Source organism: Manduca sexta, chromosome 17 (genome assembly GCF_014839805.1).
Source record: "Manduca sexta isolate Smith_Timp_Sample1 chromosome 17, JHU_Msex_v1.0, whole genome shotgun sequence".
In the NCBI taxonomy this organism is placed as follows: Eukaryota; Metazoa; Arthropoda; class Insecta; order Lepidoptera; family Sphingidae; genus Manduca; species Manduca sexta.
The window spans coordinates 10,365,669-10,390,282 of NC_051131.1; the positions used below are offsets into that span (position 1 = coordinate 10,365,669).

The following is a 24,614-nucleotide window of genomic DNA, read 5'->3' on the forward strand; positions in this document are numbered from 1 at the left end:
TGTTAACAAACGGAATGTTTACTCCATCACAATTTGTGTCAGAAACATTTACAACCTAAGCTTGAGAATGGGGTAATTTAACAGTAGTTGGCTCATACGTCACGTCAATAAAATGATTTTATTTTGGAAATTTAAACTCTCATACTTGTTAATAAGGTGCATTTTATGTTACATGCCTTCCACCCCTCGACCCAGACCTAGTCGCTTCCCTAATGCGAAAAGTTTGACGTCAGTGCCCCACATAGCGTCGTTCGACTAAACCACGCGTTCACTTAAATTGTATCGTGAGTTCTATTAAATGCTTTCCATTATTTATTCGTATGGGGTAACTTGTATTTCATGTCTCGGATTTTTATGAACACGAATAAGCCGCAATGTAACTTGTAAACAATGAAATATGTACGGTGAAATATACGACTGTTTTTAGTTTTGTAATAATTTATACTGTACAAAAGGGGGGATGGTCTAGTTGGGAGTGGAGCGGACTGCCGAGATGAATGTCCGGTTCAAAGTCCAGGGGTACACACCTCTGACTTTTGTAAAGTTAATATATTCTTTGTGAATTGTGCTTGCTTTAACGGTGTAGAAAAACATCGTGAGGAAACCTGCAGACCTGAGAAGTTCTGCGTACCTAATAATTTTTAGGATATGTGTCATCTGCCAATTCGTACTACGGCAGCGTGGTGGAATAAGGTCTAAATCCTCTCAGTAGTAGAGTATTGAGACAGCATATAATACAGAGCTGATATTATCATTATTATATACTATACCTTATTTTAATAAGAGAGTTTAATTACAAAATACATAACATAATTTAGTATTACAAGGAAAATAATTCTAAATCCAAAAATGTTTACTGGCTCAGTCATAAAACATGTAAATGTTGCTCATAAAATTCCCATTAAACTTAGAAAAAAGTTACACATTAATGTATATATAATACTTATTCAAATACTTAACGATTTTAAATTAACAAACTTGGGATATTTCTCTTGGAATGGCTTGTAATTTATTCAGAAAGTCGGTATCTCGGTGAGAAATTTCCCGTTTATACGCGAGTTTCGGTCGGACGCGTTGGTTCTCGGATTATGCTGATTCCTTTAATGGGTCTGCGCTTAAGTTATTGATTGAGCAAACCTATTTCCTCCTAAAATGTAATGATTGCATTTTTACATCAAGAAGACGGCAAAGCTTTTTAAAGTAGTTATTTTCTTTTTAGAACATTGATAGTCTAATAAGTAGTGAATTTAAAAGAAACTAAGTAATAAAGTAAAAATTCTTGCGCATTATCACTTAAAACTATTTCTTTATCAGCCGACAGGCTAGGCCTCTACATCAGTTATATACCAAATCTTACAACTTTACACGAAATTCAGTAGAATTTTACATGAACCGAAGTCCCAAAAATATCGATTCCGAACAAAAAACAGCTTACATCGCCTCATTTGCCCTATTCTTTCGGAACGTTCAAACGAATGACATAACATATATCAGATAAAATCCTTCGAACGGACGACACTGCCCCGAAAAACGTCCGATAATGATTAATGTACCCCATTTATTTCTTATGCGGGGTAAGAAAGTTGATTGATGGCCCTGGGGCGATACCCCTTCCCCGTTCCTGAATGGGGCGAATGTAGGTTAACGGGATACTGTGTTATTGTGTCTCCTGATGATGCAAGTTGATGTTGATTTAAATCCTTCGTGCTTTTAATTTTTTTTTATGCTGTTTTGTAATTGGTTGCTTGTTTTATTTTAAAACTCATCTTTGAGTTTAAGTTGTGACGATTTTTTTTTTATATTTATATTATTATATAAAGCTAAAGAGTTTCTTTATCTGTTTGTTTGAACGCACTAATCTCAGGAACTACTAAACCAATTTTGATTTTTCTTTCACCAATAAAAAGCCACATTACTTCTGAAAGGCTACTTTTGATCCTGGAAAAATATTTATCCCCGAAAAACGTTTTCACGCATTTGGAGCTGCAAACAAAAGCTAGTATAATATATAACATCAAACCGCTCTAAATCTCATATTAGTTCGTTATTATTTCAATCATGATCCAGGATTCGAGTCTCGTCCAATACTAACATGACTAACTGTATTTTAATTTTTAAAGATGTTTATAACCTGGTAAAAAATCTACCAAATTATTTTTCGGTCGATATTCTTACTAACAGAGATTTTATTATTATTAGTAACAACACATCACTTTTATATATACATAGATAGACGCATAAGTGGGTTGGAACACAAGCCAAACTTTATCATGATGACATAACGTAAACCCAAGGTTAATCTATAATACTGTGCAGGCGTAGATTAAACCTGATTCGGAACGTGCCAAAACTTTACTAAAGCCGATAACCCAATTTGCTGAAACATGTACTATGTATGTAAAAATGTATAGATAAATCTTGCTTTGTCTAAGCACAGGAAGCACTCTATAAAATATTACTTAGGTACTATTTGTGACCATTGAGCGACATTTTTTTTTATTCATCGCCGAATGCCTTTTTGAACTTCTTACTGTGCCATTAACTGCCATTTAGATGCATGTTTAAATATATTTTGTGCTTTGTTCAATAAGTGGAACATCAAGCGGTACTTTACGTGTCTGTCAAGGAATTTCACAAACACATCACACCTTTATACTAGATGGGGTAGACAGAGGTGAAAGCAGGACACCCACTTTTCGGCTATGGGTTTTGTCTTATGATGGCATATGCCCCGGGCTGATATTTAGTGGAAAACTCAATATCACTTTGCCCCACCCGGGATCAAAACACGACATTTCAGACGCAAATACTTAGCACGCAATACAACTATACCACCAAGGCAATGAAAAATTGTTGAAGATAATAAAAATGAACGGTTTCTTGACTTCGAAATTTGATAGATGTTATTATGTAAATTCCAGTCGTAACTAAGTATATATAATATTATCGGCCTTGTATTACATGTACCTATACAGTCCCAGCTGGGCCCGGGCCTCCTGTACTACGGAGAACTTACTATTTATAGCTTATAACTAGAATAGTTTCTCAATTAATGTAGAAGCGGAAGAACGTCCATATTTTTTCTACATTTAAATAATAGGTTTGGCAATTTACATCGAGGTTAAGATGTTCTCAGGAAATTTATTAGAAAATTATATAATACTGTTTTGTATTTAAAATAATGTTTTACACGTGTCTATTATATAGCTTTAAATTCATAATACATTAATAGATAGAAAACGTTAAAAATAATACGAAATATTTGCTTTATCTCTTCAAAATCAACGCACATTATATAAATATTTCACGGGTTCACTCAATTTATCGTACTGAGTGCTCGGAGAAAGCAATAAATATGAACAGTTATTGATAATGACATAATATTCTGCCCCATTACGGCACACAATTCCATTCGCATAAAAGGAATGCCGCACCTTTCAATTGATGGAGCGGTTCTCCCGACCAAATAAAAGTAGGTTAATAGGCCAACCAGAGAAAAAAATCAAGTCTCATCAAAGGAATAACTATGAAAAACGTGTAGAGGCAACGATGAAGCGTTTGCGATAAGGTTCATTTCGCATGAACAGACAATGGCCACCGTCCGTGACATTGGCAAGGCCATTTGCGCGCAGTCAGACACGAAGACACGGTACGTGACAGAAGCAACTTCTAGATATAAGATAATTTTATAAGCCGCTTCACTTTCGTTTTCGGTTGCGCTGACGAATTCCGAATTTAAATTATTAATATTCGTGCATACAACTGAAGTATTGCAAATAACGGCGGCCATACCATAAAACCATTAGTCATATCTAACAAAAAATAGGTGAGCACCAATTATTTTTGATAACTTTTAGCGCAGTCCAGTTCATATTTGAATCTAGATTAATACAATTCCTAGTTTGTTATACAAGCCAGCGGTAAATGTAATGAGACGTTTAGAAGTAAATGGTATTTTGATAAATTATGCCCATGAATTTTGATTTAGCCAGGCTCCATTTAGCACAATAGCTGTCCGTGACATTGGCAAGGTCGCTGCATTGTGGCAAGACAGATGGCTTGCATCGCACATAGCCACGCGACGTGACAAGGCTAACTCGCGAGCTAGTTACTACATGTTCTTTATTTAAAAAGATGATTAATTGCGATTCCCGATGGATTCGAACGCGAATGAAAAATGAGCTAGGCGGTTTTTTTACAAAAAAATATTTTTTGTAATAAAATATAAAAAATGACAGATGTCTAAAAAACTTCCTCGTTATTAGCAGGGCCATCGTATATTGCAAAATAAAAGTAGTTATGAGTAGTGTGTCCCGACCTTAGGTTTGCACTGAGGTCGACGTAAGGTCAACATTGATTTGAACCGCCACTATAATGAAATGCGAAATGTGTTTTGTTTGCTAAAAAAACGTAATTTGCATTTCGCTAAGCAAATGTTAAGGCATTCAACAATATTAGGTATTATTTTTATAGAGTTAAATATATTATAGGAACTTAAATTTCATTATCAAATAACTATATTCATTTAAAAACAGAAAAAAACGACACTACCACTAACCTTTTATTAACTTTTTTACAAAAAAACTAATTCAAAACCGTTATATCTAACTGCCGTGACAAAAACTGTGTATTATTAAATTTACTTCTTTATTTAAAACTCGAAAAAACGTGCACAAAAAATACTTGCTGGCCGTGATGTAAGCAGGTAGCACGTGCAAGACCAATGTCACGGGACCCATTCATTGCGAATGGTTGGCATCACGCACGCTCATCACCCATGCGTGACACCTCATAGTTACATTTAAAAAATCTGTTCGATCACACTGGCCATTTTTATGAATCGCTCCGCCAACGATTACAGTTGCTTTTATTCGATTTTTGAATAATATTCGAAAACATAATAATGTTCTAAATTCAAAAATATCGAAACAATTGTGGCTACAAAGGCAAACATTTTAAATATAACCAGTAGTCACAAACTATTTCTTGATTTGAAGGAGTCTGTGACTTGAATAACTTTGTCGTTATGAGGGCTGTTTTTTCTACCGTAGCCGCAGCCGTGACGTGTCTAGTCCACCGGAAAGGCAAGGTGCACAACAACAAGAAAAGACCTACATTGCATAATTCGAGTTTTTTAAATATTTATTGCGTTTGTAAACAAGGTACGACGCGACGGGTTGGGTACACACAAAGTGTCCGAAACTGTTTGAAAAACAACGCCAGAGAGAAAAAGTAATGTAAATGCGGGCACGCTGCGAGGAAAGGAAAGATAAAAGTGACAAAATATTGCTAGGTCAACTGAATAAGTGAACGTAGATTTACGATGCTATTTATTGAGAAACTGGGCCTTTTACTGTTCCAAATTATTTTAGCCGAAATTAAATATAGAAATAAAATGTCGTTTAAAATTAAATACATTATAAGAAGTTTAGTCCCACATCACAACGACTACGGAAATTTACGAAATAAACGGAAACTTATATAAATATTTTCTTTTAATCGTGTATTTTGTAGCACTTCTTCAGTATAGAAGTCGTAATAAATATTCAAAAGACGCACCAAGTTAGGGTCAATATCACTCACTTGTTACCAGGCACTTACCAATAACCTTCATCGGAACAAACTTAGCTCAATTATGACATACACGACATACGATGTAAGAACACATAACGGGTGTTAATTTAATTCACAATCGTAACACAGGACTCGTAAATCCAAAGTAACATGTCCACATTTCTATTCATTTGCAAGTCAATAGTGCCTTTGTGGGGTTGGGACTAACTTTTGATTAATTTATTAAAACTGCCATTTCGTTAATTAATGTTGGGGACGGTTTCGCGTCGGCACAAAGGTCGCTAGTATAAAATTATATGATTCTTTCATACGAGATAATGGAGTCCATCATCCTTAATTAAACTGTGATTTGTTGATTCAACGGGTTAGAATTCCTGACTACAGATTTTTATACCAAAAATGTATCTCAAATACATGTTTGAATTTCGAACGCTAATTTAATAAAATAATATATATATATATATATTTTTTTTTATATACAATAGATTTTACGTCTCTAAAGAGTATTTCCTTAACGTAATGGTGGCACACGTTAGTAAGATAAGATTAAATAAATAAATACTTAGACATATCAGCCACGTTTCGCCGTGATCTACTTTTGGCCAGACAAACGACAGGATTTCGATAGATAGCGTCTGTAAAAATGTTTGTTTTACCCATCTAAAGAAACAGTTTTATAGGACGAGTTTCAGTGCCAATACAAATATTCTTAACCTTTTTGGTGGTTAGATTTTAGTTTGTATAAAAGTATTGAATGCTTTTTGTAAGTCTAGTTGGAATTTGATTTTATTAATTGGAGATCAGTATATTTAATCAGTATGGATCAACTTTTATTCAGAGCTAAAAATATAATTTATAAATTACTTAAATAATTATTGGACATAAACAACCTTTGTTCCAATCTAAATGACTCAAAAAGAACACAAAATAAAAAAAAAGACAAAAATCAGCATCACGTAGGCATGCAAATAGAGCGAATTGACGTAGCGGATGCATTAAGGCCGGTCGCGAGCTCATCATTCAATATCCTCATGGCAGCTGGCTACGTGCCGCTGCAACCGGCGCTGCCCAGCTCTCCTACGAGTTAACGAGTTCCTTGCTCCCAGACGACAAGGTCAACTCACTAGGCAACCTCGAAATTACGACTCCATCGCACTTTATGAAGATTATCCTTCCTTTATCTCAGACCTTGCGCTATAAAACCTTTTCTACTTAAAAGCATTTCGATTATTTTACGTAATTCGTATTAAACTTAATAAAACTCGTTATTAGCCACTCAGCTGTCGTCAAAGCGAACTAAATAAATAAAAAAGTTTCGAAATACAAATTGAATTTAATCTAAAATTTCAAAAATTACCTCAGCTGTTTGTTGAAAGCAATATTGACATAACGCGCCCATAGGCTCAGATAAACAGCGCTCCAAATCATAAGTGTTAAGCGATTCAATCATTTTACTATTGAAATACTTGTGAATTACGTAAAATACTTTGTTATGGAGAATATACTTTGAATTTACACGATTATTTACTACTCGACTACTAAATAAAGAAATCCTTGTACTACGATTGTTCACAACAACATACTCATATACAGTACTAGGTACAATGTAACGTAAAGGTTAAATAGTACGGGTATAATACAGAGGTGTTTGTAGCACATAAAATAAATCTTATCTGTTCGTTTTTACGATTTAAATTAGCAGTTACAGAACGTGTGCATCTTTACACAGTACATTGTATATTATTTTTTTTCACCATGTGTACACTTTAATTATACCGGCTATGATGCAACTGTTTAATTAGATAAAGCGCAACATGATTCTAAGTGTAACAAATGTATGCAAATGCTCACTCGCCTTTATATTGTTAACAGTGGCGGAGTGTGAAATTGTCTGTAACCCATGATACGCAAAAAGGATCCAACCTACAGTATGGTCGAAAATGAGCCGAGTATACCAATTAGTTCTAGTCTATAAGGTCTATATTTTCCATTAGTAAAAACATCTTAGTCAAAATATGTTAATTTGAACTTTTTATTAAGAAAATATAAAATAGAATATCAATGAGCAAAAATACGATTAAAACTTAAATCTTCACTATTTCAAAAGTGTTGTTTTATGTGCTAAATACTGTTTGCGTATCTACGTCTAATTATAATAAATTTCTTGCCCACTATGCTTTAAATATGAAGTATTTATTTATTATTAATATAATTTGCTTGCATATTTAAAGGAAAGCCGGCAGAAATCGATTTAAACGGATCTTTTGCCACTGGTACAAGTACAGAATATAGCTCTTAGATATATAATGCCACGCTAAGCTCAAAAGTGGTATATAAAAAAAAAACAAAATCTGGATCTTTATGTCGTCAGATAGCTTAAAGAAATACCCACCAATGAACTTACCTAAATAACGGTATCTTGTTTAGAACTTGTTAAAAAAAAACTTAAGAGTTTCTCTATCTCAGCTTTACATACAAAACTATAAAACTATATTTATAAAACTTCAATTATCTCGAAATAAGGTTTCCCTAACATACCGCTTTTGCGCCTACGGCAGTATATACCTATATAGATTTCCGCTGCAAATTTATTGCTTGCACAGAACTATTGCAAACGTCACACTCGGCCGGTGTTTGTGCGACACCATCTGTCTCAATAGTCATTAGCAATCGGCTTTAAACACCAAATGATCTGGAAAACGGACTCTTTGATAGAGCATTGACGTCAATGTTTACGAAATTAGCGAGTCTAGGTGCGATACAAGACTATTTAAATTGCTATCAAACACGTAACACGGTTTGTGTAAAGATCGCGTGACCAATAAACGGCTTTAAAGCGGAAATTTCTTGCTTCAACTTACTATTACGATAGAGATGGATACTATGCATATTAGTGTAGTACCGCGTCAGGGTCAAAGCCAATATTATTTAATTTTTAAGTTTAGTTTTTTTTGTAAGAGCTTGACAAAGTGACCCCACTGATGGTAAGTGGAGATGTCCAATAGAATGTTGACTCATGAGAAAATTAGCCCTCTAAATTCGACATAATTATTCCGGCCTGTTGGAACTGGTAATACACAGGCTGATACAAGAACGCGACACACTTACGTGGGCGACTATGGCGGGTTTTAACACTTTGTGTACGGTGGTCACTATTCGAGCGGATGTATATCCTACCACTAGCAAACCCATCATCGGGATAAATATATACTTTTGTGTCTGGCTTTATTATACGGGGAACTTTACAACAGGAAAGTTAAGACGGAATCCTACTATTACAAGTCCTCTACAAATGTAGATCTGAATTAGTTTTAACCACTATTTTTGTAGGACATTAGCGACATTTATTTACTTCTTTGATGCTATCATGAATTGTTATGCTTAAATAATTTAATTGATACCATCACAATCATAAATTATTAGATAAAAATCAGATGATAATCACAAACATGTTTTTGATTTTGCTATCATAACTTGTATTTATACTTTGTAAGTTTAGAATGAGCCCTGTGACAGCTGTTGTTGTAATGACGCCTATGTTTTTATTTTTGGTCGGTAGAATGTCTTAAAATAATAACTGATAACTTTAGTATCATAGGAAGTTCGCGGAAAAATACCATTCTTCTACTGCAACTGCAGTAATATTAACTTTTTTTACTAGCCAATATAAGTTATTGATTTTGCAAACAAAATGTATCGAAAAAAAGGATATAAATTTAAAACACCTTCAAACGAATTAAAACATACGACATATTTGTGTTAGTTATTTTTTTTTATATTATTAGCGAGGTACTAAACCTAAACATGTTTTCAATCGATAAATATATATGTCTTAATTTAAAATTAAATAAATAAATTTATAATCTTAGTATCGATATGTAAATAATATATATCGATACTAAGATTATATTTTAATATGATCGTAATATCAGATAGGTACGTTACTTTGACAGCTGTCACATGAAATCATATATTCTAAAATTTACAAAATAATATAGGTAAAAATAATATGAACACATATGAAATATTGAAATTTGGCTTTTGCATAAAATATTAGCGGAAGCCCGCATTTTACCTAAATATTGTTTGGAATTTTGAATGAATGCCAGCTAAAACAGAGACAAAGTAGAGGCGGTTCGTATTTTTGGCATAAAACATGAACGATGACCTAAATGTAGTGCTCTTACTTTCGGCTTCTAGTTTAGTTACAAAAATAATGGGTTACGCTAGCAATTTCTATATTGAGACAAATATTCCAGGCAAAAAATTTACTAAAGAATCCAAAGGGCTAATTAATTATACCTGATTATGTCAGAAATCCAGTGCAATGACTTTAATAAGACATAAATACAACGTGGAACTATAGCAATCGCGAACTAGAATATAAGCAGTGAACTGAATTAGTTCCAGAAGTAATCAAAAAGCGCAAAATTAAATGCAGTGGTTGGATAAAACGAAGAAGAAAAGCAAGCAATATCACTAATGCAATGGGTGATTTAAATAAATAGATATTACAGTCTTTATAGATATGGAATGGGAATTGTTTATTAATAAATATTAAGAAAACATCACGGAATTTCATTACCCACGTATCAACAAGGAAGTAGATGTTCCATCTACTTTACTTGAATAGTCAATAGTGTAGTTTTTTATATTCGGAAGATTAGAAAGAATCTGAGGTATGTAAATGATGCGTTCGTAGTTTCAATATCTACCTTTATATTATTATGAATGAAGCTCTTGGACAGAGTCCATTTCCCTGACTCAATATTGACGTATTTCTTTTTACTCTTGTAACAGTATTTTGAGCACTGTATATTTAAAACGGTCAGGTGATAAATAGGGCTGTCAAAGAAGTACACTTGCTCGAAGAAAACCAAGATTTATAACTGTGAAATATTCCCAAAATTCCTCAACTAGGGCATGTTTTGTCAGCTGATTTCATATAAGATAACCTAAATATGGACAATCTGTATCTTCTATTTGCCCTAAGTAGGCAGTCGTGAGATAAAGATGTTACGTGATGCACAATGCGTGTTTTCCACAAAGATGCCTATTAATAGAAGGTCGGTCTGTTTGACTAGTGTTATGCAAATCTATATGTCACGCCTGATTAATTTATTATTTGTATGCGAAAACGTGCGCGTTAATGTTACACAATTTTAATATACGATCTAGATCACCTTTACTAGAATGTTTATATTACTAATCGACTTTATGTTAATTGCCGTTATTTTATAGTTATAGACTCGCTTAAAATTGAGGTGTTTCGGTTTTATTAATTTAGTACTGTATTAACATTTAAGTTGTTCTGTGGATTTCTTGTTTTATATCAATGACGTAGTTTAAGAATGTGTCATGAGAGTTACTTAATATTATCGTGTTTGTCGAGATCATATTAAATGGTTTGACGTAAAAAAAAATATGACTCAAACTTATACTGACTGTAGATAACGTTAATAACCTTATGCAAGTTTGAATAAGTTCGATTTTCGTTTGATGGCAAAGAAAGGAAATCAAACATAAGAGTTCAATATTAAAAAAGGGAAGAGTTTTATGACTAATGTTAAAAAGATATGGAAAATAACATAACATTAATGATATGTTGGATTAGATAGAATACAGCAATATTATAACCGCGGACCAAAACAAGTAATAAAGGACGCTCGTCCCATCTTTCTGGATAAAACCCATAAAATACGCGTATAAAAGATAACACATGCCTACGGAGCAAGTTTAATGAAGCCGCGTAAGCCAGTAACAGTGTAAATTATGTAAATTTTATTACAAACGTCTAAGCCTGCTGGAGCGAAATGCCTTTGTTTGACGTTCATATCAACGTACTAATATCGCTTGCGTGCATTATGGGGGAGGTATCTTGAAATTCTCACTTTGTGTTAACGTTGTGTGGACTTTTTGGATTCTTTATATTGTATTGCGAATTTTTTTCAAACTTGGTCATGTGTATCAACTTTGAAATGACTTCGAAATCAATAGCCAAATGCTCGTATTTAAAGTAAATCAAATTCTTCGCTTTTATCTCTCTAGTCGCACTTCAGTATGAGTCAGTAGGTATATCTAAATGTACTACAAATTTAATCAATATCTGTACTATGTACTACACTTTTGTATTTAAGCTGATAAGTATTTTTAATATATTTCAATCTCCTTAATTTATATTCGTTACCATGCCTTTAGATAATAACGTGCATAAATGATCCTTCATGAAAATGATACTATGCATCACGAGATCGGAGAGATCAGGCGCAAGGATTTACGATAAAATCTATTAAATACACATTTTCACACACTGCCATGCAAATGGGTACATAAAATACATTTTACAGGTAAGTCACGTTATTTGAAATGTAAGTAAATGCTTTGTAGAGTTGCCGTGTTGATTTACGGCTCAGTTCGAAACCTTTTAAGGCGAAACTCTGGAAATATAAAAGGTTTTTTTACAATAAACGAGCGAAGATATGCCGATTGGCGATTGCGTGGATCGAACTGTGCCCATTCCGAAAGGTTTATACGTTTTTCTGTCTTTTTACGAGCTGAATTATTTAGCTTGGAAAGTTGTTGTAAATAAGATTGTATATTCAAAAAGCCATAGACGGTTTATATGAATAATAATACGTTTAGGCGACGGGAAACACTGTCAAATTGCTGGAGAAAAACGTTACCGTCACACTGACAGTTGGAGAAGTAGCTGAAGCAACTCTTAAGTTTCTAATACTGTCTCTCGGTAACAAACTGAGCGTCTGTCACGTCTCAGATATTCAGTATGTTCTAAATTGTGCACTCGAGTCGTAAACCATTCAAATGATCCCCTTATTGTTAAACACGTTGTTTACTTTGACTTCTATTGCCCTTGGCTTTATATTATTTATTCTATTCAGTTACTACGGTTAATATTCAAGTTAAATATAATTGTCATGAAAGACATTGTTCGATTTACGTCACACGCACGTTTTACGCAAATTTGTTTGTATGGCTTCAATTGTTTACGTCGTGTGCAACAGGGATTGAAGCAAACAATGGGTATTGGGTTCAGTTCTCTGTTGAGGTATTATTTTGTTCGGTTGTTTCTCATGAGTAAATAAAATGCTTATTGCTTATAAAATATAGTAAAAAATATAATGTAATGACGTGTCTTAAGTCCTAATTGAGACAAAGCTTTTTTTATTTGTTAGAGTATATTTGCTATTATGTTTAGTGTTAGGATCTATACTTTTTAATGAATAAATTGTTTTTATTAAATATTATTGTACACACTTACTAATCAAATGAATTATTTGCCTTAACGGTGAAGGAAAACAACGTGAGGAAACTTGCATACCTGAGAAGTTCTTCATAAGAATTTCGAGGGTATGTGAAGTTTGCCAACCCACACAACACCTAAACCCTCTTAGTAGAGAAGGCCCGTGACCGGCAGTGGTACAGCATATTATAATACAGGGCTGACATTATTATAATTACTTTTTTTTACATAAAATTTCGTTCCCCATTTAAGATTTAAAATCATTACTTCTATTTCTTCACGCATACTGACTCCACATTCACTCATTAGCAACACTTGTCGAGATTTTAAAATCAGCAAAAACAAATAATGTACCCGTCATGCCCCATTCACGAAAAAATGACAGAAAAGTTTCCACGGATTTTATAATAAACATGTTACAGAAAGTTACGTCATAACTTCTATCTGAATTTGGCATTTGTCTCCACGGCATTGTTGAGTTGGCTCCCTCTTCTCAAGATATTAATAGTCGCCTAAGTAAATGATGTTAATTTGGTCCAATATTCGTAATTCAGTCTAGTTTAGTTTTGGGCTATTAATATTCGGCTGGGTTGTGCTGTACGTGAATTTAGCGAAGTCTTGTGCTTTACATTTACTTTGTTAGGCGAGACGTTATGTACATTTGTTTATAACTTTATTAGGTCTGCTTCTCATCTCGTTTACACACAGAAGCTCTATAATACACGGGCAATGCCACGGGCATTACCAGTTTTATAACACCTAAAAATTCACAGTAACTAAACGACTTAATACCACAAGCGCTTAAGATAAAAATGGCGCCCGTAGGACCTTAACCAAGCTGTCATGTTTGCCGGCAAACATTCAGATGCTTCAAGGGTTAATAAAAAATAAGGACACAGCATACGTCAACAGCGCACTGAGCTGAAAAATCTAACTTCATTTGTTTTACTCCTTACGGTTCATTAGTTCTTTCACCAATTTCGAACCAGCATCGGTGCCCAAATCTCGGCACGGTTAATGTCAGCCCGATAAAAATACCAACATAATTTCATTGAACAAATAGTCCTATTGCGTGTTTATCGCTGTATCGAACGTGTACTTTTCAACTCCAACAATGGTATTATGGTCACGTAATATTTCGTAATAATCAAAAAACAATTCGTTTGACCATCACCGAAAATACCGATGTTACTTATTTGGTAATTTCCCTAAAAGGTTACCATTTCAAGTCGAATTTGACGTAATAGGTCAATTATAGTAATTTACTAGGCCCGTATAGGCGCTTCGTAGGTTGAGCAAGTGTTTTAAAAAGGAAAATATAATGTACAAGGAAAAGGCCTTAACGTGATTGCGTGACGAAGCAAGGTAAAAGTGAAGGTGGTATAAATTAGGCCAGCATTGTACCGAACTGTCATAGAAAATTGAGTGTCATCGCGCGGGTTAATCTGTCTATTCAAGGTTATTTAAGTGTAGCAGAGGCTATAAAAAAGATTTATTATCAAAACAGTTACGCTAAAGTTATTTCTTTGATGTTGGAGTTTGAAATTTTTTACACAGCCATTAGACCGCAGCCTTTAGACTCAATTTTCATTCGTATTAGGCATAAGTGTTGAATATTAAAATTTAACGCGTCTGGTAAATTGCGTTCGATAGAAATTTATCAGACGCATTGGGAGATCAGATAGACTAGTGTAGGTAGGACTAGTAACGGCATGAGTACGTGTTCGATTCCCGGTTTTTAAAAATAATGAGTGTGCGTTTAAGAAGTTTTTGCCTTATAGCTTCAGATAAGAAACTTATTACTTTTTGAGCATAGGTGTCGCCTTTTATGTAAGTATACGTGGAGATTATCAACGAAGTGTAATGACGTGGGTCCAACAGTTTGAGGCGACATATTTTTCTCTCTGCCGGCTCTAACGACATCGTTATGTAGATTTCGGTCCACATTCATGGCCCAAGCCATCAAACGCAAAGGTTCTTCGCCAACAAAGCCGTTGCAAATCTCTGAAGGAACTGTAAGGCCGGCCTTAAATAAAATGCATTATGCGTAACAATAGACTCATTTTCTTTATTATGGTAATCGAATTGTTAACATTGTTTTGCTGTTGCTTACGTAGCAATTGACGTGGACGTTTCAGTATAAAACATTGAAAACATGAGGGTCTAAGTAATAAAATTTCACCCTAAATTCTTTGCTAGAAATTCGGTAGTTATACCAAATGATACTGGCCATTAAGAATTATATCGAAAATAATTACGTACTGAATATAGCTCGAAACGTTAACCACCCATCTCGCCATACATATCCAAAACAAATTATATTCAGTAAATTATCTATAGTACGTATACATAATTGTTTTATAATGTTCAGTTACAGATAATATCGATGTTTTGGCGGAGTCGCCGGTCCGATGCGGCCAGGCGTCGTGACGCCGACGTTACCTTGGCATTAATACGCATACAATTTATTAGTTAATGTGCGTTGGCCTTTTGGCCTCATCTTTGTTCAAATTATGTAGAAAGGCGTGTATTGATGTAGAGATTACATATTTAAATATAAAAATCATGTTGTAAAGTTATTGTAATTAATTTCACGTTGAACTGTTTGATATAATTTTTGGAATTGCCAATATAGTTGTTAGTATAATCTTATCTATTAGTAACAGCCTTTATGCATTTATCGATAACCTCTCGATAAGTTCTACTAAGCGCCTAGTATAAAAACAAAACACGATGTTAGAACATTTTACGTTTATTTATAGTTTTATTCGCTCGGTATAAATTCCAATTCAATATCCGTTGAAAGTATTTTTATTAATCCCCGACTGAAAAAGAGGGTAATGTAAATTTAAGATATGCCACAAACCGATACATATAAACATATGTATATATGTGTATATGTATAGGTCTGTGGCATCGTAGCTCCTAAAGGAATGGGTTCATTTTTATGCGGTTTTTTATGATATACAAATTTAAACATAGAGTGTTTTGTTTTAAGATTCAAAGTAAACAACGATCTTTCCTATCAAACATCAATATAGCAGCTTAGTTTCTATATTCACATATCATACTTTTGTATACTTATATATTTATGTAAAGATGTTCTTTATACACTAAACAAGACTGCCTTATATGTTGAATGCTCTACATAACAGTTCCGCTTAAACAAAGCGCCATAATCGTTCGCTCAATTCGCCCAGGGGCCGTTGTAAAAGCGATCTAAAACAACATTAACGTAAGCACTTCAGTGTTGTAAGTTGTAACTTACATTTAAGTTACCGGAGACGGTTTACTCAAATTAAGTCGTACAAGTGATGATATGGAAGCGAATCTAGCAGTGGGGAGAGGTCAAAATTAATGAAAGGAAATCCGACAGAACTTATAATCATCATCAGCTCTGTATTATATACTGTCCCGCTGATGGGCACGGGCATCCTCTACTATAGACAGAATTTTTGGCAAAATGAATGCGGGATATCGTTCTAATGATAATTAGATTCTACATTATTTCAACATAAACGGAAGTCGACAGGAATGGGATATATAGACACTTCATCACTTGATTCTCTTAGCCATGGTCCAGTAGGTAATGAGTCGTTTATGAAGACATCGACCGTTCAATTCTCGCCTTAATGTTTTTTGCTATATGTATGTTAGGAGCAGTTTCCGTTATTTATATCACAAAATAATGGTTCAGTAGACTTTCTCACCCTCAAACCCACCACTACAACCCCTGTAAGCCAGGATCAGCAGTGGCGTGCATTTTATGACACCGAGCAGTGAAGCTCGGCGAGTCTCAGGGAAAACTAATTTGTCATTATCCCGCAACGAAGTTAATCAAACAGAAAGATAGGGAGGAGTTGGAAACATCTATTGTCCACTTCCTTCCATAGCAAGCTAGTTATAAAGCACCACGGATAAAATTAAAAATGGTTTAGTAGGTAATGAGTTGTCTATGAATACATTGATGGGTAAATTCCCGGCTTTATGTTTCTTGGTATAGTTGGTGTTAAGACGGGAGTTCCCCGTTATATATTACAATATTATATTAGTATAAGGTGAGAATCTTGTCTGATGGTTGGATCTATTTAAAATACGTTAATCCGTTCGGTAGATTTTGAAAAAATCGATTACATACAGACAGAAAGGGGGATTTTGTTTATAATATGTATAGATATGAATAACTATCAAATCAAACGTCTAGTTACAGTTTTAAAACACGTCATTTAACATTAACAAGCACAATATCATCGCGTGACTAATTAATACGAGAATATAAATGTTCACTCGAAAATTCTGAATGCATAAATTCTACAAAACCTACACTAGTTGGTGCAAAATAACTATAAACTTTTTGTATTTCACACGCGAGATTTCCGAATCGAGAAAATGTTTACATTTTGAAATGAAACAATTTTTCGGATTTTATCGCGGTTTTATTATAATTTTCTCCTTACGTTTCGAATACTACAGCCTGCAGTCACGGGAGGACTGAGGTGAGGTAAGGGAATTTCTCATTTGGGTACTCGATTGACAATCGAGTAAAATATTGAAACCCCTTTATTGCCCTAAGTAAGAATCAAACCCAGACCCTCGATGACGCGACTACACAAAAATCGTAAACAAGCATAAATATTGCTGTTAACAAATTGTTGTTCAAGGTTTGCTAATCTTTAACCGATATTAATTTAAACTTTTTCACCTTGATGGAAAGTGCTTACTTCCGTTTCCTGTCTCGAACAGACGATTTATATCTGACCATTCTGTTAGTCTAAGTTATTATTATGGAACCAATTATATTTCTAAGTTACTAAGTGAGTTTTTATTACGTTTGGCTTAAAATAGTGTCATATTATCAAACTTATTGAAAATCTCTATATATCGTTCGTGTTCTGTGCATCAATCAAGTAAGTTACATATTTAAACCACTCGAAATATTATTTACTTCATGCCAAAATCTCGCCAAGATTATGCAATATTGGAAAATGTCCAAAATAACGTTACCTAGCAACCCTTTGTTAATAAATGTTTGGTCAATTACGTTATGAAACAAAACCATGCGATTGGTAATAACTATTTATGTATTTATTTATCACAAATTCAACGTAAGTTTACAGTACTAACACCAAAACACTTACATTCTCATTAACAAAAATTTAAAACATATAATTTAACAAATTTAAACTCTATAAAACAAAGGATATCATTATTTCTTAACTCAATATTAAATAAATATCAAAAACTTAATACCTATACATACACTATTTGCACTTATTATAAACTATCTAGGAACAGCTTACTTACATTATATACTTGGCGGGGTTTGTCATGAAAAAGGTCTAGATCTGCGTGTTGTGCGTGCATAGCGTTGAGTAGTGATTAGTAACTTTATCGAATGTAAATGGGATTAATATGTTCGTTAGCATTTGATGGTGTGACAACCCTACTGTTAGGTCGGGATTATACTTGTAAACCACGTAGAAAGTTATCACATCAATGATTTTGACAACCCTATAACGTTACGCCGGATACATAATATGTGTAAGTTTCCATAAAAAAAAGGCTCAATTACGCGTTAAAAAGTGTTTTACCGTATTACATTTTTTTTTATTAATTAAACATGTCTCTCTCGAAATTATGTGATAGAGATACATGCCGGAAACGATTTTGATTATAATACACTCGCTTTTGCTCGCGGCTTCGCCCGTCTGTATGAGTTTTTCCCAGATAAAAATCACGCTATATTTTCCCTGGATTATAGTGGCCTATGTCCTTACCAGGATATTAATCTATCTCTAAACCATATTTCATCGAAATCCGTTTAGTAGTTTTTGAGTTTATCATGTTTAATTAGGAAAAACGGACGCGACTTTGTTTTATAATATTGTTATGTTTTATAGTAAGCTTAATAATAACATGTAATCAAGTATATATTCGTAATAAAGAATTACGGAAAATAAAATAAAAATACTAAAAAGCATTTAAGAAATTGAAATAATGTTGTGATAATTTTAGACACTGCAATGACTTTTATTTTACTATGAGATATTTTTACTCTGTATTATTTAACAAAAAAATTTTTTTTTAAACTATTTTAAGTAATAACTTGTAATTCAACCGTAGAAACAAATATAAATTTTGAAAATGGAACGTTACCAATTCTAGAACCATTTGAATTTTATTCTCTAACAGGTTAGTCACTTTCTCCGGTTTTCTTGACTTAAAATACCTACTTTAACGATAACGTTTACGTTTAAGTTACTTGTTTTTATCATAACGTATTTACATAGAAACTATGTCTCATATACGTTTTTGTGACGAACCATTCGATCACGTTCTATAGCAATCGCGAAATAAATCCGATAAGAATCCAATAACGGTTTCAGTTGGGCAAATCGATAACTGCAAGATTTAGTGTTGGCTATTTATTTAAGTTGCTTTATTCTGAGACGTTGTAGGAGGTTAAAAAGGTTTTTTGAATAGAGGAAAGGTTAAAGAACTTATTGAGATTTATTTTTAAAATGTTGATTAAATATCGTCTCTGCTTAATTTTAGACTTATCTTGTTTGATTCATTTTTTGTTAAAAGCCTTATAGAAGGATTGTTTTCCAATCTAATAAGGCTTCCTAATACTTTTCGTAAACACAACAATAAGATGTTTAATTTAATAAATATACAAATAATACAACATGCACTGAGTGCACAAATTAATATGTGAAGACTGCAAATAGCCAATGTTCCACTTAATGTAGTAATGAACGCAAACATGCGTAGATCGCTGAATGAATCTGTATGTCTGAAAGATTGCCAGAACGCGTATCACACGCGTTTGATTTAGTGCCGTTCTGTAGGTCATGATCACCCAGCCACAGACATGCACCTGGCCAAAAAATTACTGCACCCATTGTATCTGATGTACCAGAGACATTAAAGTCACCTTCATAAACAATTTAACCGCACTCAAATACACTCGATCACAATGTTTGTTATTTGTTAACATATTACACCAGGAAAAAAATTAAGTGTTAGCACATCAACCTTGGCTCTAACGTTATCGCATCACCAATTCTGAGCACGCGACAAAGATCGCGGTGGTGTGAAAACGATTAGTTCTACTCCTGAACGGACACGTGACAGACAACAATAATGCGTCGCATACGATCTAAACAACAATCGATGAAAACATCAACGTAAACCGTATAGTAACGTAAACGCTAACGCAAACAAGCGCGGCCTTGAACGTTAAGCAGATCGACTGAAAATACACCGGCGCGTGGAAATAGCCGCAGTGAAAATACGAGCACGTGACAGTTACGTACCTCGTAAGTCGTATGGAGAAAATCGATGGTGCTTGCCACTCGGCGACCGCCGGCTGACTGAGCCACTGTGTCAGCGGAACGCGCCCCACCCGAGCCTCCGCCCGCCCGACTCGATATCACAGTTTACAATTAAAAAATATAATTTCACCGTTTTTGCACTTATAAAATATTGGTGCAACACTTGTTAATTAGTTTAATCAGGCGGCGAGTGTTGAGTTGTGTTGTTCGCGATCGTGCGCGTTGTCTGCTCGCGAGTGGCGCGTGCTTTCAAGTCGGAGTGGGGCGGTGGACTGATCGCAGCGGCAGCCGGCGAGCCGACGAGGTGCCTCCCTGCCCCCGCCGTGACGTCGACTACGGCCCGCGATGGTGGAAATTAGCAGCTTCCCGAGCGAGGGTCGGCGGATGTAGGTCACGGGGACTGGCTTGCACTTGCCCACTCTGCCGTGCTGATACACTTGACAAGTTTAAGGACATAACTAGATGAGATTAGTGTACATTTCGAGGTACATCAAGCTTGCTATCGAGAATGCTAACGCATAGCCCGCTACGAACATCCGTAGCACACAATTACTATGAAAAACATCTGTAGTCCTAATCTCCCGAAGTAGGGACGAGTTTTTATCGATTCCATTAATTTTTATGTATAAAGTATAGTCATTAAAATTAATGGACTAAGTTTATAATTCGGAGCAGACTTTTTGAAACGCTATTGTAATGTCTGACCTACTGGAATTAAAACAAAAACTTAAAAGTAATATAAAATATAATTATTAAAAACTGCCTAGACGCCACGACAATAAGGTTTTGTAGAAATGTGAATTGAAAAAGTTTTCAGCCCACCTTGTTTCAGGTAGCAAGTAGTCGATAAAACCTAAGTAGATTTGTCATTTACTAAACAAAGGACGTTTCGTTCGTACAGCCTAATTTAGACTTGTTTCATAAGAAAATAATAATTTTATAATTATACCATCAAATACAATTATAAAAGAATATTTTTCTTGTCTTTGGATTTTAATTTTCTTAATTTATCGACTCTCTACCTACTCCCTAATATATCTCTGATGTAAGTTTGTACTACGTTAAAACCACGTCGACTATTGTCAAGGAAAGCGGTAGTATAAACAATTTCATATGTAGAGCTAATTAAAGCGGAAAAACGGTGATAAGGTTTAAAATTACGTCGCACACAATTATGTGGACAGAATTAATAAGTCGACTGGAAAATGTCTACCTACTGTGTACTTTGCAATAGTTACTAAGTGTATGGAGTACAAAGTACAAAGTGATATGATACCCAAGTACCAAAAGAAGGGTTCACCATCTTGATTATAACTAGTTTGTTGTTTCACTGTCGGGCGTGGAAATAGCTTGTATTATGCTAGTTTTAAAGTCCTACTTACTGTCAATAGTAGATATAAGGAATTGGAATAATTTTATATGCTTCAATAAACTACTGGTGGTAGCATATAATATTTTATATCTGGATAGCGACCACCGTACACAAGGAGTTAAAACCCGCCATAGTGGTACACGTAAGTGTGTCGCGTTCCAGAATGTACTTGTGTATATCCGGTTCCAACAGGCCGGTATAATTGTGTTTGCTGCCGTAGAGTAATCATCTCTCGTCAGTCGACATTCTTCTGGGCTTCACTCCACTTACCATCAGGTGCAGTGTTTTTGCCGTGCCCGTCTGAAAAAGGCTATACGTAAATGATTTTTTTATAACTATACGTATATTAATTACATGATTTGAATAAATAATACAAATCATACATCTCATGAACTGAGGCATCAGTTCTATAATTTATAAAATTGAGTTAGATTGATAAGAAAAAAATACCCGTAGACTAATCGTAATCATTTCGACTGGTATTATGTAGTTTACGGTTGGAAAAACTCTTTTAAAACTTGTTAAAATTATAGTTTATCGTTTTATTTATGTATTGTTTGGTTTTACCTCTAATGGTAACATGAAGTAGATACCTACATCAGCGGCAAAGGAGCCATATAATCCGATTCCTGCTGGCTTCCCTCTATGTGGAATTTATATAGAATCTAAATATCACTAGCTGACCCGAGAGCCGTTGTCCCGTCTTAACTATGAATTTGCAGCGCGCATTCTGTCAATCGCTGACAGTTATTTCAAACAATTGACAGTTGTACAAAATTAATATTTTCGTTTAGTTTTCTTAAATTTTCTAATTGTCCACGCAATTTTTTGAACTTTTTCTTTCATAAGAAACCACCCACCTTCTCCTGACAATAACAAACACAACAAAAAAAAAATTGTGAAATCGGTCCATCCGTTCACGCGGGATGGCGTGATCAAAGGAAATAGGGATACATTTATATATATATATATATATATATATATATATATATATATATATATATATATATATATATATATATATATATATATATATATATATATATAAAGCAGCAGATTAGAACGATTTGCAGATTATCAATTGAATTATAATCTGACTGAATTTTAAAAAAATATTTTATTTATTTTATTAGGAAAAGCAACAGCCTAAGTACTATTAAGGATTACAAATTTAGCTGAATACATGAGTGGCCAAAAAATGAGACAATTAAACATACAAATGTCATTTCGAATGCGTTCGTATTGTTATACTATGAAGTTTTATATGATTATTGATAAGTCTCCGCTTGTTGTAAAAAATATGTTTAATTATAATAGTTTTATTTCAACCACATGCATTCAGAGTTGTTTTAATAAACATAAACGATTTATTTACAACGAGAATTATCTTGATATAAATTAATCTCTCAATTAATTAAAAGAGGACCATGCTAATTATTAAAATGTCATGATTCTCTTTTCATTAATTGATCAGGTATATGAAGTGCAAACTGGAATTATCAGTTCTTATAACGAGTTTTCGCGTCATATTTCGCTTTTTATTATAAGTCCCAATTAAATTCATTTAGGTATGAAAATATTTTTTAAATATTTCGAAAAATTAACAATATTAGGTTTGGTCAATCCGAGAAAATAGTACTTTTATTAAGTTGATTGGGGTGTTGGTCACCCGAAATATCAAGGCATTACAATTATACAATCTCTCCCCGTGACCATGAAGGCTGCACTCTTCGAAATGTCGAAAGAAATTTAAAATATAAGAAACCGCGACAAAATCGTATAAATAGTTTTATTTTCGTACCTATTTATTTTTAAACATGCACTTACGTACATCAAGCTGACAATTACATTAAAACGAACACTAAAATGCACTTATAATTCATACAAATCGATGTACGCGTAGAGACGTGTTAATTATCGAATTGCTTCGTTCGTCATTGTAGATAACCAGATGTAAGTCACGACTCATAAGATAAAGTCTGTCGCCGTCCGGATGCAGTGATATTGGCAAACTGTTACGTCTGAAACACGTGGTGTCGAAATTTGTTTATAAAATACTAGCTGACCCGACAGACGTTGTCCCGTCTTAACTATGAATTTGCAGCGCGCATTCTGTCAATCGCTGACACTTATTTTAAACAATTGACAGTTATATAAAATTACTATTTTCGTTACAATTTTTTAATTTTTTTCTTTCATAAGAACCTTCTGACAATAACAAACACAACAAAAAAAAATATTGAAACGGTCCAGCCGTTCACGCGTGATGGCGTGACCAAGGGAAATAGGGATTCATTTTGATATATATAGATTTGAAGTTAGCCGCAGCTACGTTCGCGGGGAATTCTTTATCTGTAATAATTGTGGGTTGTTTAGGGATGGACTTCCATCCCTAATTAACCCTACTACTTACCCTAGGCTACTTAGCCTATCCTATATAAGAGTTTCCAGGTCTATTTCTGATATTGAATAGAAATACCCGGTTTCGTTTTGCTCGACATAGCATTTAAATCCGGCCTTAGAGGGGTGTCGAAGCACACGCAATACAACTACGCCATCGAGGCAGTCTTTTTGTCTCGTTATTGTTGATTGATTAACTAACATCCCAAAATCTATCCTGCACATTTATTTTAATAGGATAGTAAGAAGCAATTCAAAAAGTTTTATTGCTCGTTTATACCCAGTAACTCAATTTACTTGCGAAACAATATATTAGTTAAAACGAGCTATTGTATGTGTGGTAGAGTTATATTGATTGCACGGAAGAATTTTAAGTTAATATAAAACCTCGAAATAATCTGTAAAGTAGTTTTATTTTAATGTCTAACATTCGCGTAAATATAAGAAATCAGAATTTCAAGTGTTTTAATTTATTGGGATAATGATAACTAGATGGCGTCTGCTAGTGTTTTAGTAAAGCAAATTCTATAACTTTTCGTGGTATACAATATAGACTACATTATGTGATAGAGATGTTCCCTAGTGCCAGGCTCTAGGGGCCTTAACTAATGCAAAGCAATCGGCGGCAGATCTTCACTAGGCCTTTTTACCCGATTGCCGAAGAATGGTA

The 24,614-nt window shown here is 34.1% G+C and overlaps 1 protein-coding gene across 1 annotated transcript in view; it reads right to left on the minus strand.

The window, feature by feature from the left end:
• The window catches only part of LOC115453778 (protein Tob1), a 44,952-nt gene extending 24,494 nt beyond the window's left edge, over positions 1–20,458 (minus strand). Inside the window, exon 1 of the mRNA XM_030182534.2 lies at positions 20,155–20,458. The gene's annotated coding sequence lies outside the window, so the exon portion shown is untranslated. The remainder of the gene's footprint in view (positions 1–20,154) is intronic.
• Positions 20,459–24,614: the final 4,156 nt, after the last annotated feature.